Below are 14,074 nucleotides of genomic sequence, written 5' to 3'. Positions count from 1 at the left end.
CTCCGACAATAGTTCATATAGAGCAATGAAGTATAAGAACATTATGATATAAAAATACAAAATTTATTATAATCCAAAATTAAAAATTGACAAACAAATCAAAGTATATTGGCGCAGATGCAATAGCAGCGGGCAAAAAAATAGGTACACAGGGCTCAATCCAACATATGATATAGATTAGTAGTAGAAAGTCACTAAAATAGGACATTTATAAATCCAACACATGGTATAGATTAATAAATAAGAAGTCACTGGAATGGGACATATATATAGATGTGAACATGTCAAACATGTATCATGGCCAGGTTGGTAGTATATAAACTATCAAGAAGGCTACAGTGAGCCACTAAAGTGCACAGTGCATGGCTAAATACAAGAAAGATAGTCACCATTAAGGAGCAAAAATAAATGCAAGATAGCAGAACTTACATGTGTGGGTATCAGGAATGCATACCCGGGTACTGTCACCCCTACGCGCGTTTCGGCACTTTGCCTTCTTCTGGGGGTAGTGACATACTAGAATCGGTATTGTTTATATAGCCCCATTAGCCAATAGATGGACAGGATGCAAAAATAAATTTAGTACCTGACCAATCAATGATGGTGATGCATCCTAGCAAGAGGACGCATATCCGCATATTAGGCCCGGCCCTCCGGAAGTTTGCATTGTTATCCCTGGCAATGCAGCGTTGGATCCACACCGCGCGTCACGTGATTGCAGGGAGTTCATGACCCCCCTCGCGCATCACGTGACCGCGGGTATACATACCACCCCATGTGTAGCTCAATGGTATGTCCAACCCCTAGTCAGGTGGACAAGGAATGTCATCGCGACTCACGTGATTGGGAGGAGCTAGAACCGCCCCTAACATCACGTGATCGCTAATCGGACACCGCCTCCAGCATCACGTAGTAATATACTTACATCCCCGTCACAGATAAAGAATAATACAGCAATTGTAATGTAATCGAGAGGGGATGGTACATAATAGCGATGTGATGATTGGACAAAGCGGACAGTTGGGGGGCTAGTAATATGTACGATGCACATTAGTGGTATCCACACTAGGTATATAGATAAGCCATATATAGCAATGCATATATATATATATCTTGCAAATAGCAAGGCAATAGATAATCAGAAAGTCAGGAAGACAGAAGTCAGGAAGATACCACTAATGTGCACCGTACATATTACTAGCCCCCCAACTGTCCGCTTTGTCCAATCATCACATCGCTATTATGTACCATCCCCTCTCGATTACATTACAATTGCTGTATTATTCTTTATCTGTGACGGGGATGTAAGTATATTACTACGTGATGCTGGAGGCGGTGTCCGATTAGCGATCACGTGATGTTAGGGGCGGTTCTAGCTCCTCCCAATCACGTGAGTCGCGATGACATTCCTTGTCCACCTGACTAGGGGTTGGACATACCATTGAGCTACACATGGGGTGGTATGTATACCCGCGGTCACGTGATGCGCGAGGGGGGTCATGAACTCCCTGCAATCACGTGACGCGCGGTGTGGATCCAATGCTGCATTGCCAGGGATAACAATGCAAACTTCCGGAGGGGCGGGCCTAATATGCGGATATGCGTCCTCTTGCTAGGATGCATCACCATCATTGATTGGTCAGGTACTAAATTTATTTTTGCATCCTGTCCATCTATTGGCTAATGGGGCTATATAAACAATACCGATTCTAGTATGTCACTACCCCCAGAAGAAGGCAAAGTGCCGAAACGCGCGTAGGGGTGACAGTACCCGGGTATGCATTCCTGATACCCACACATGTAAGTTCTGCTATCTTGCATTTATTTTTGCTCCTTAATGGTGACTATCTTTCTTGTATTTAGCCATGCACTGTGCACTTTAGTGGCTCACTGTAGCCTTCTTGATAGTTTATATACTACCAACCTGGCCATGATACATGTTTGACATGTTCACATCTATATATATGTCCCATTCCAGCGACTTCTTATTTATTAATCTATACCATGTGTTGGATTTATAAATGTCCTATTTTAGTGACTTTCTACTACTAATCTACAGTGGTGGCCAAAAGTATTGGCACCCCTGCAATTCTGTCAGATAATACTCTGTTTCTTCCTGATAATGATTGCAATCACAAATTCTTTGGTATTATTATCTTCATTTAATTTGTCTTCAATGAAAAAAACACAAAAAGAATTGTCCTAAAGCCAAATTGGATACAATTCCACACCAAACCTAAAAAAGGGGGTGGACAAAAGTATTGGCACTGTTTGAAAAATCCTGTGATGCTTCTGTAATTGGTGTAATTAACAGCACCTGTAACTTACCTGTGGCACCTAACAGGTGTTGGCAATAACTAAATCACACTTGCAGCCAGTTAACATGGATTAAAGTTGACTCAACCTCTGTCCTGTGTCCTTGTGTGTACGACATTGAGCATGGAGAAAAGAAAGAAGACCAAAGAACTGTCTGAGGACTTGAGAAACCAAATTGTGAGGAAGCATGAGCAATCTCAAGGCTACAAGTCCATCTCCAAAGACCTGAATGTTCCTGTGTCTTCCGTGCGCAGTGTCATCAAGAAGTGTAAAGCCCATGGCACTGTGGCTAACCTCCCTAGATGTGGACGGAAAAGAAAAATTGACGAGAGATTTCAACGCAAGATTGTGCGGATGGTGGATGAAGAACCTCGACTAACATCCAAACAAGTTCAAGCTGCCCTGCAGTCCGAGGGTACAACAGTGTCAACCCGTGCTATCCGTCGGCGCCTGAATGAAAAGGGACTGTATGGTAGGATACCCAGGAAGACCCCACTTCTTACCCCTCGACATAAAAAAGCCAAAACTTACCTGAGAAAGCCTAAAACGTTTTGGAAGAATGTTCTCTGGTCAGATGAGACAAAAGTAGATGGGAAAAAGCATCAACATAGAGTGTACAGGAAAAAAAAGAGGCATTCAAAGAAAAGAACACGGTCCCTACAGTCAAACATGGCGGAGGTTCCCTGATGTTTTGGGGTTGCTTTGCTGCCTCTGGCACTGGACTGCTTGACCGTGTGTATGGCATTATGAAGTCTGAACACTACCAACAAATTTTGCAGCATAATGTAGGGCCCAGTGTGAGAAAGCTGGGTCTCCCTCAGAGGTCATGGGTCTTCCAGCAGGACAATGACCCAAAACACACTTCCAAAAGCACTATAAAATGGTTTGAGAGAAAGCACTGGAGACTTCTAAGGTGGCCAGCAATGAGTCCAGACCTGAATCCCATAGAACACCTGTGGAGAGATCTCACAATGGCAGTTTGGAGAAGGCACCCTTCAAATATCAGGGACCTGGAGCAGTTTGTCAAAGAAGAATGGTCTACAATTCCAGCAGAGCATTGTAAGAAACTCATTGATGGTTACCGGAAGCGGTTGTTCCCAGTTATTTTGGCTAAAGGTTGTGCAACTAAGTATTAGGCTGAGGGTGCCAATACTTTTGTCTGGCCCATTTTTGGAGTTTTGTGTGAAATGATCAATGATTTGATTTTTGCTTCATTCTCTTTTGTGTTTTTTCCTTGCAAGGAAATTAAATGAAGAGAATAAGACCAAAGAATTTGTGATTGCAAGAAACTGAGTATTATCTGACAGAACTGCAGGGGTGCCAATACTTTTGGCCACCACTGTATATCATATGTTGGATTGAGCCCTGTGTACCTATTTTTTTGCCCGCTGCTATTGCATCTGCGCCAATATACTTTGATTTGTTTGTCAATATTTAATTTTGGATTATAATAAATTTTGTATTTTTACATCATAATGTTCTTGTACGTCATTGCTCTATATGAACTACATAATTATATATATATACAGCTGGTATAACCTGGTCATCTCCTGTATATAATTATATATGTACAGCTGGTATAACCTGGGCATCTCCCGCATATAATTATATATGTACAGCTGGTATAACCCGAGCATCTCCTGTATATAATTATATATGTACAGCCGGTATAACCTGGGCATCTCCTGTATATAATTATATATGTACAGCTGGTATAACCTGGGCATCTCCTGTATATAATTATATATGTACAGCCGGTATAACCTGGGCATCTCCTGTATATAATTATATATGCACAGCTGGTATAACCTGGGCATCTCCTGTATATAATTATATATGTACAGCTGGTATAACCTGGGCATCTCCTGTATATAATTATATATGTACAGCTGGTATAACCTGGGCATCTCCTGTATATAATTATATATGTATAGCTGGTATAACCTGTGCATCTCCTGTATATAATTATATATGTACAGCCGGTATAACCTGGGCATCTCCTGTATATAATTATATATGTACAGCCGGTATAACCTGGGCATCTCCTGTATATAATTATATATGTATAGCTGGTATAACCTGTGCATCTCCTGTATATAATTATACATGTACAGCCGGTATAACCTGTGCATCTCCTGTATATAATTATATATGTACAGCTGGTATAACCTGGGCATCTCCTGTATATAATTATATATGTACAGCCGGTATAACCTGGGCATCTCCTGTATATAATTATATATGTACAGCCGGTATAACCTGGGCATCTCCTGTATATAATTATATATGTACAGCTGGTATAACCTGGGCATCTCCTGTATATAATTATATATGTACAGCCGGTATAACCTGGGCATCTCCTGTATATAATTATATATGTATAGCCGGTATAACCTGTGCATCTCCTGTATATAATTATATACACTACCGTTCAAAAGTTTGGGGTCACACAGACAATTTTGTGTTTTCCATGATACTTTTATTTATCAAATGAGTTGCAAAATGATTAGAAAATATCGTCCAGACATTGACAAGGTTAGAAATAATGATTTTTATTTGAAAGAATAATTTTCTCCTTCACATTACCTCCACCATGCTTGACAGATGGCGTCAGGCACTCTTCCAGCATCTTTTCAGTTCTTCTGCGTCTCACAAATGTTCTTCTGTGTGATCCAAACACCTCAAACTTTGATTCGTCTGTCCATAAACCTTTGTTCCAATCTTCCTCTGTCCAATGTCTGTGTTCTTTTGCCCATATTAATCTTTTCCTTTTATTAGCCAGTCTCAGATATGGCTTTTTCTTTGCCACTTTGCCCTGAAGGCCAGCATCCCGGAGTCGCCTCTTCACTGTAGACGTTGACACTTGCGTTTTGCGTGTACTATTTAATGAAGCTGCCAGTTGAGGAGCTGTGAGGCGTCGATTTCTCACACTAGAGACTCTAATGTCCTTGTCTTGTTGCTCAGTTGTGCAGCGTGGCGCCCACTTCTCTTTCTACTCTGGTTAGAGCCTGTTTGTGCTCTCCTCTGAAGGGAGTAGTACACACCGTTGTAGGAAATCTTCAGTTTCTTGGCAACTTCTCGCATGGAATAGCCTTCATTTCTAAGAACAAGAATAGACTGTCGAGTTTCACATGAAAGTTCTCTTTTTCTGGCCATTTTGAGAGTTTCATAGAACAAACAAATGTAATGCTCCAGATTCTCAACTAGCTCAAAGGACGGTCAATTTTATAGCTTCTCAAATCAGCCAAACCGTTTTCAGCTGGGCTAACATACTTGTGCAAGGGTTTTCTAGGGTTTTCTAAACATCCATTAGCTTCTTACACAGTTAGCAACACAATGTACCATTAAAACACTGGAGTGGTGGTTGTTGGAAATGAGCCTCTATACACCTATGTAGATACTGCAATAAAAACAAGACGTTTGCAGCTAGAATAGTCATTTACCACATTAACAATGTATAGAGTGTATTTCTGATTCATTTAATGTTAGCTTCATTGAAAAAAAATGTGCTTTTCTTTCAAAAATAATGAAATTTCTAAACAACCCCAAACATTTCAACGGTAGTGTATGCACAGCCGGTATAACCTGGGCGTCTCCTGTATATAATTATATATGTGCAGCTGGTATAACCTGGGAATCTCCTGTATATAATTATATATGCACAGCCGGTATAACCTGGGCGTCTCCTGTATATAATTATATATGTGCAGCTGGTATAACCTGGGCATCTCCTGTATGTAATGATATATGTACAGCTGGTATAACCTGGGCATCTCCTGTATATAATTATATATGCACAGCCGGTATAACCTGGGCGTCTCCTGTATATAATTATATATGTGCAGCTGGTATAACCTGGGCATCTCCAGTATATAATTATATATGTACAGCCGGTATAACCTGGGCGTCTCCTGTATATAATTATATATGTGCAGCTGGTATAACCTGGGCATCTCCTGTATGTAATGATATATGTACAGCTGGTATAACCTGGGCATCTCCTGTATATAATTATATATGCACAGCCGGTATAACCTGGGCGTCTCCTGTATATAATTATATATGTGCAGCTGGTATAACCTGGGAATCTCCTGTATATAATTATTCTTTTGTTCTTTTTTTTCTTTCCACGTTCACTGGATGCTAAAACTGAGCTGCCATTCTTATTCTCCAGGTCATTACGAGTTCGTAGATACCAAACATGTATAGGTTATTTTTTATTTAAGTGATGAAAAAAAATTCCAAAAGTTTTGAATGGGGCAAAAGGGGGGTGATTTAAACTCTTATATTTTTTAAAACTTTTTTTTTTACATTTTTTGCATGCTTCTATAGTCTCCATAGGAGACTACAAGCAGCAACTGTCCATTCGCCTCTGCTACATAGAGGTGATGAGCAGATCACCTCTATGTAGCAGAAATGCTCCTGTGCCATGAGCGCCGACCACTAGGTGGCGCTCATAGCAATCTTTACATGACAACCACTGGAGTCTGCTGCAGACCCAGGGTTGTCATGCCCACCCATCAGTGACCCGCGATCACGTGACAGGGTCACCGATGGGCGGGGTAAGTGATGCGCTTCCATCGTGGCGCTGTTAAATGCCGCTGTCAGATTGCGGCTGTTGTGGGCACATGTCAGCTGTATAAATCAGTCGACCTGTGCCCGGTTCAGTGCGGGCTCAGTGCCGGAGCCCGGGCTGAACCGGCCTTTCCGAAGTGGTGCGTACTATTACTGACCACGTCGGAAAGGCCCCCTTTCGCCCCATTCGAAATAAAACAATAAAAAAAAAACACATGCACATATTTGGTATCGCCGCGTTCAGAATCGCCCGATCTATCAATATAAGAAAAGAATTAATCCGATCGGTAAATGGTGTAACGAGAAAAAAATTCTAAACACCAGAATTACGTTTTTTTTGTTCGCTGCAACAATGCAATAAAATGCAATAATGGGCGATCAAAACATCGTATCTACCCCAAAATGGTATCAATAAAAACGTCAGCTCGGCGAGCAAAAAAATAAACCCTCACCCGGCCCCAAATCCCGAAAAATGGAGACGCTACGGGTCTCAGAATATGGCGCCTTTTTTTTAAGCAAACTTTCGATTTTTTTTCACCACTTAAATAAAAAAGAACCTTTACATGTTTGGTGTCTACGAACTCGTAATGACCTGGAGAATAAGAATGGCAGGGCAGTTATAGCATTCAATGAATACGGTAAAAAAAAACAAAAAAACAACTGTGGACTTGCATTTTTTTGCAATTTCACTGCACTTGGAATTTTTTTCCCCGTTTTCCAGTACACGACATGGTAAAACCAGTGAATTCGCTCAAAAGTACAACTCGTCCCACAAAAAATAAGCCCTCACACGGCCATAGTTCCCCCACTGCTCCCGGCACAGATCCAAGCGGTCCCCGCTGCTCCCGGCACAGATCCCCGCGGCCCCAGCTGCTCCCGGCACAGATCCCCACGGCCCCAGCTGCTCCCGGCACAGATCCCCGCGGCCCCCTCTGCTCCCGGCACAGAACCCCACTGCTCCCGGCACAGATCCCCACTGCTACCGGCACAGATCCCCGCGGCCCCCACTGCTACCGGCACAGATCCCCGCGGCCCCCTCTGCTCCCGGTACAGAACCCCACTGCTCCCGGCACAGATCCCCACTGCTCCAGGCACAGATCCCCGTGGCCCCCTCTGCTCCCGGCACAGAACCCCACTGCTACCGGCACAGATCCCCGCGGCCCCCACTGCTACCGGCACAGATCCCCGCGGCCCCCACTGCTACCGGCACAGATCCCCGCGGCCCCCGCTGCTCCCGGCACAGATCCCCGCGGCCCCCGCTGCTCCCGGCACAGATCCCCGCGGCCCCCTCTGCTCCCGGCACAGAACCCCACTGCTCCCGGCACAGATCCCCACTGCTCCCGGCACAGATCCCCGCGGCCCCCTCTGCTCCCGGCACAGAACCCCACTGCTCCCGGCACAGAACCCCACTGCTCCCGGCACAGATCCCCACTGCTCCCGGCACAGATCCCCGCAGCCCCCGCTGCTCCCGGCACAGATTCCCGCGGCCCCCTCTGCTCCCGGCACAGATCCCCACTGCTCCCGGCACAGATCCCCACTGCTCCCGGCACAGATCCCCGCGGCCCCCACTGCTACCGGCACAGATCCCCGCGGTCCCCACTGCTCCCGGCACAGATCCCCGCGGTCCCCACTGCTCCCGGCACAGATCCCCGCGGCCCCCACTGCTACCGGCACAGATCCCTGCGGCCCCCACTGCTACCGGCACAGATCCCTGCGGTCCCCACTGCTCCCGGCACAGATCCCTGCGGTCCCCACTGCTCCCGGCACAGATCCCTGCGGTCCCCACTGCTCCCGGCACAGATCCCTGTGGCCCATTTCTTATGATGCCCTCAAGAACTTTGCACACTACTGACACGTGTTTCGCTAGATGCTGCTTCCGGGGGGAGCATGTGCATCTAGAGAAACACGTGTCGGGGCTGCACTTTGACACGGAGGGACGCACGACTCCTGGATACAGTATGGGTGAGCAATAATTTACATGTGGGGACCGGTTAGCACTTTAGAGAGGGATATAGGGACGGATTCTTCTACCCTTGTCATAATACTGGGACCCAGTTTTGTTACTTTGCACAAGGACCCTTACCTGTACCAGATGCACTTTATCTTCCCTCTGCTGCCTTCGTGTTATTCTTTTCCCCTACCTTGCCTCTCTGCTCAGTCCTTTGTTTATCCCGTTATTGCCTCCATGATTTGTATAAGCCGTCCACAATGTAACAGATTAATAAACGGAATTGAATTTTGAGCACTAGCATGGACATTCTGTGTTCTTATTTGGGCCATTATGTACTCATTATTTTTTGGTATAAATTTGTATATGGCGTAGAAGGCCCTTCCTTAACTATGCTGATATCCTTTTATTTATTAGAATATGAGATACAGCGGTCTGTCAATTACTGAGCTCAGCTCCCACAGTATCCATAGGTGAATGCCATCTGGGATTTGTCAATGTTTAATTTGCTCAGAAGCAGGCGTACTTCTTTTTGTGTTGAACGAGTTATATCCGGTGATGAACTTTGATTTTTGCCCAGTTGAAAGATCCCTGGTACAGACCGTTCATTGTGAACCCGGATGAGACGTGCCAGTTTAATAGCTCAGCCTTTTCTTTGTCCTCTATAATTATCTTGTTATTATCGTCTTAAGGGGCCGATATCATCTGTTTTTTTTTCTTTTTGGCGTTGATTTATTTATAACATTTTTGGGATTTATTTCTCTGTAGATAACTTTGCTGCTTGATTTCATTTTTACATTTCTTATTGAGATCTTTATACTCCTGAAATGTTATTTCTGATTTCTCGGCCGTTTGGTTTCGTATTATTAAACTTTGTACTGTCTTATTTATCCATAATGGTTTCTTTTTATTCCTGGACATTTTAGTACCAGAGGGTATAAAGTTTCTACAGAATTCTAGAAGTATTTCCTTAAACATGTCACATTTACAAGTCACTAAATTAGAATATCATCAAAAAGTTTATTAATTTCAGTTCTTCAATACAAAAAGTGAAACTCCTATATTATATAGAGTCATTACACACAGAGGGATCTATTATATAGAGTCATTACACACAGAGGGATCTATTATATAGAGTCATTACACACAGAGGTATCTATTATATAGAGCCATTACACACAGAGGGATCTATTATATAGAGTCATTACACGCAGAGGGATCTATTATATAGAGTCATTACACACAGAGGGATCTATTATATAGAGTCATTACACGCAGAGGGATCTATTATATAGAGTCATTACACACAGAGGGATCTATTATATAGAGCCATTACACACAGAGGGATTTATTATATAGAGTCATTACACACAGAGGGATCTATTATATAGAGCCATTACACACAGAGGGATTTATTATATAGAGTCATTACACGCAGAGGGATCTATTATATAGAGTCAATACACGCAGAGGGATCTATTATATAGAGTCATTACACGCAGAGCAATCTATTATATAGAGTCATTACACGCAGAGCGATCTATTATAAAGAGTCATTACACGCAGAACGATCTATTATATAGAGCCATTACACACAGAGCGATCTATTATATAGAGTCATTACACACAGAGCGATCTGTTATATAGAGTCATTACACACAGAGGGATCTATTATATACAGTCATTACATACAGAGGGATCTATTATATAGAGTCATTACACGCAGAGGGATCTATTATATAGTCATTACACGCAGAGGGATCTATTATATAGAGTCATTACACACAGAGTGATCTATTATATAGAGTCATTACACACAGAGGGATCTATTATATAGAGTCATTACACACAGAGGGATCTATTATATAGAGTCATTACACACAGGGTGATCTATTATATAGAGTCATTACACACAGAGCGGTCTATTATATAGAGTCATTACACACAGAGCGATCTATTATATAGAGTCATTACACACAGAGGGATCTATTATATAGAATCATTACACACAGAGGGATCTATTATATAGAATCATTACACACAGAGGGATCTATTATATAGAGTCATTACACACAGAGGGATCTATTATATAGAGTCATTACACACAGAGCGATCTATTATATAGAGTCATTACACACAGAGTGATCTATTATATAGAGTCATTACACCCAAGAGGGATCTATTATATAGACTCATTACACACAGAGGGATCTATTATATAGAGTCATTACACACAGAGGGATCTATTATATAGAGTCATTACACACAGAGGGATCTATTATATAGAGTCATTACAAACAGAGGGATCTATTATATAGAGTCATTACACACAGAGCGATCTATTATATAGAGTCATTACACACAGAGGGATCTATTATATAGAGTCATTACACCCAGAGGGATCTATTATATAGAGTCATTACACACAGAGCGATCTATTATATAGTCATTACACACAGAGGGATCTATTATATAGAGTCATTACACGCAGAGTGATCTATTATATAGAGTCATTACACACAGAGTGATCTATTATATAGAGTCATTACACACAGAGCGATCTATTATATAGAGTCATTACACACAGAGGGATCTATTATATAGAGTCATTACACACAGAGGGATCTATTATATAGAGTCATTACACACAGAGGGATCTATTATATAGAGTCATTACACCCAGAGGGATCTATTATATAGAGTCATTACACCCAGAGGGATCTATTATATAGAGTCATTACACCCAGAGGGATCTATTATATAGAGTCATTACACACAGAGCGATCTATTATATAGAGTCATTACACACAGAGCGATCTATTATATAGAGCCATTACACACAGAGGGATCTATTATATAGAGTCATTACACACAGAGGGATCTATTATATAGAGTCATTACACACAGAGGGATCTATTATATAGAGTCATTACACACAGAGGGATCTATTATATAGTCATTACACACAGAGGGATCTATTATATAGAATCATTACACACAGAGGGATCTATTATATAGAGTCATTACACACAGAGGGATCTATTATATAGAGTCATTACACCCAGAGGGATCTATTATATAGAGTCATTACACACAGAGGGATCTATTATATAGAGTCATTACACACAGAGGGATCTATTATATAGAGTCGTTACACACAGAGCGATCTATTATATAGAGCCGTTACACACAGAGGGATCTATCATATAGAGTCGTTACACACAGAGGGATCTATTATATAGAGTCGTTACACACAGAGGGATCTATTATATAGAGTCGTTACACACAGAGCGATCTATTATATAGAGCCATTACACACAGAGGGATCTATTATATAGAGTCATTACACACAGAGCGATCTATTATATAGAGTCATTACACACAGAGGGATCTATTATATAGAATCATTACACACAGAGGGATCTATTATATAGTCATTACACCCAGAGGGATCTATTATATAGAGTCATTACACCCAGAGGGATCTATTATATAGAGTCATTACACACAGAGTGATCTATTATATAGAGTCATTACACACAGAGGGATCTATTATATAGAGTCATTACACACAGAGCGATCTATCATATAGAGCCATTACACACAGAGGGATCTATCATATAGAGTCATTACACACAGAGGGATCTATTATATAGAATCATTACACACAGAGGGATCTATTATATAGAATCATTACACACAGAGGGATCTATTATATAGAGTCATTACACACAGAGGGATCTATTATATAGAGTCATTACACACTGAGCGATCTATTATATAGAGTCATTACACACAGAGGGATCTATTATATAGAGTCATTACAAACAGAGGGATCTATTATATAGAGTCATTACACACAGAGCGATCTATTATATAGAGTCATTACACACAGAGGGATCTATTATATAGAGTCATTACACCCAGAGGGATCTATTATATAGAGTCATTACACACAGAGCGATCTATTATATAGTCATTACACGCAGAGGGATCTATTATATAGAGTCATTACACGCAGAGTGATCTATTATATAGAGTCATTACACACAGAGTGATCTATTATATAGAGTCATTACACACAGAGCGATCTATTATATAGAGTCATTACACACAGAGGGATCTATTATATAGAGTCATTACACACAGAGGGATCTATTATATAGTCATTACACCCAGAGGGATCTATTATATAGAGTCATTACACCCAGAGGGATCTATTATATAGAGTCATTACACACAGAGGGATCTATTATATAGAGTCATTACACACAGAGGGATCTATTATATAGAGTCATTACACACAGAGCGATCTATTATATAGAGCCATTACACACAGAGGGATCTATTATATAGAGTCATTACACACAGAGGGATCTATTATATAGAGTCATTACACACAGAGGGATCTATTATATAGAGTCATTACACACAGAGGGATCTATTATATAGAGTCATTACACACAGAGGGATCTATTATATAGAATCATTACACACAGAGGGATCTATTATATAGAGTCATTACACACAGAGGGATCTATTATATAGAGTCATTACACCCAGAGGGATCTATTATATAGAGTCATTACACACAGAGGGATCTATTATATAGAGTCGTTACACACAGAGGGATCTATTATATAGAGTCGTTACACACAGAGCGATCTATTATATAGAGCCGTTACACACAGAGGGATCTATTATATAGAGTCGTTACACACAGAGGGATCTATTATATAGAGCCGTTACACACAGAGGGATCTATTATATAGAGTCGTTACACACAGAGGGATCTATTATATAGAGTCGTTACACACAGAGCGATCTATTATATAGAGCCGTTACACACAGAGGGATCTATTATATAGAGCCATTACACACAGAGCGATCTATTATATAGAGTCATTACACACAGAGGGATCTATTATATAGAATCATTACACACAGAGGGATCTATTATATAGAGTCATTACACCCAGAGGGATCTATTATATAGAGTCATTACACCCAGAGGGATCTATTATATAGAGTCATTACACACAGAGGGATCTATTATATAGAGTCATTACACACAGAGGGATCTATTATATAGAGTCATTACACACAGAGCGATCTATCATATAGAGCCATTACACACAGAGGGATCTATTATATAGAGTCATTACACACAGAGGGATCTATTATATAGAGTCATTACACACAGAGGGATCTATTATATAGAATCATTACACACAG

This window comes from Phyllobates terribilis, unplaced genomic scaffold (assembly GCF_046119375.1).
Source record: "Phyllobates terribilis strain yellow unplaced genomic scaffold, ASM4611937v1 Scaffold_4__5_contigs__length_816908805, whole genome shotgun sequence".
In the NCBI taxonomy this organism is placed as follows: Eukaryota; Metazoa; Chordata; class Amphibia; order Anura; family Dendrobatidae; genus Phyllobates; species Phyllobates terribilis.
This window is presented reverse-complemented; position numbering follows the sequence as displayed.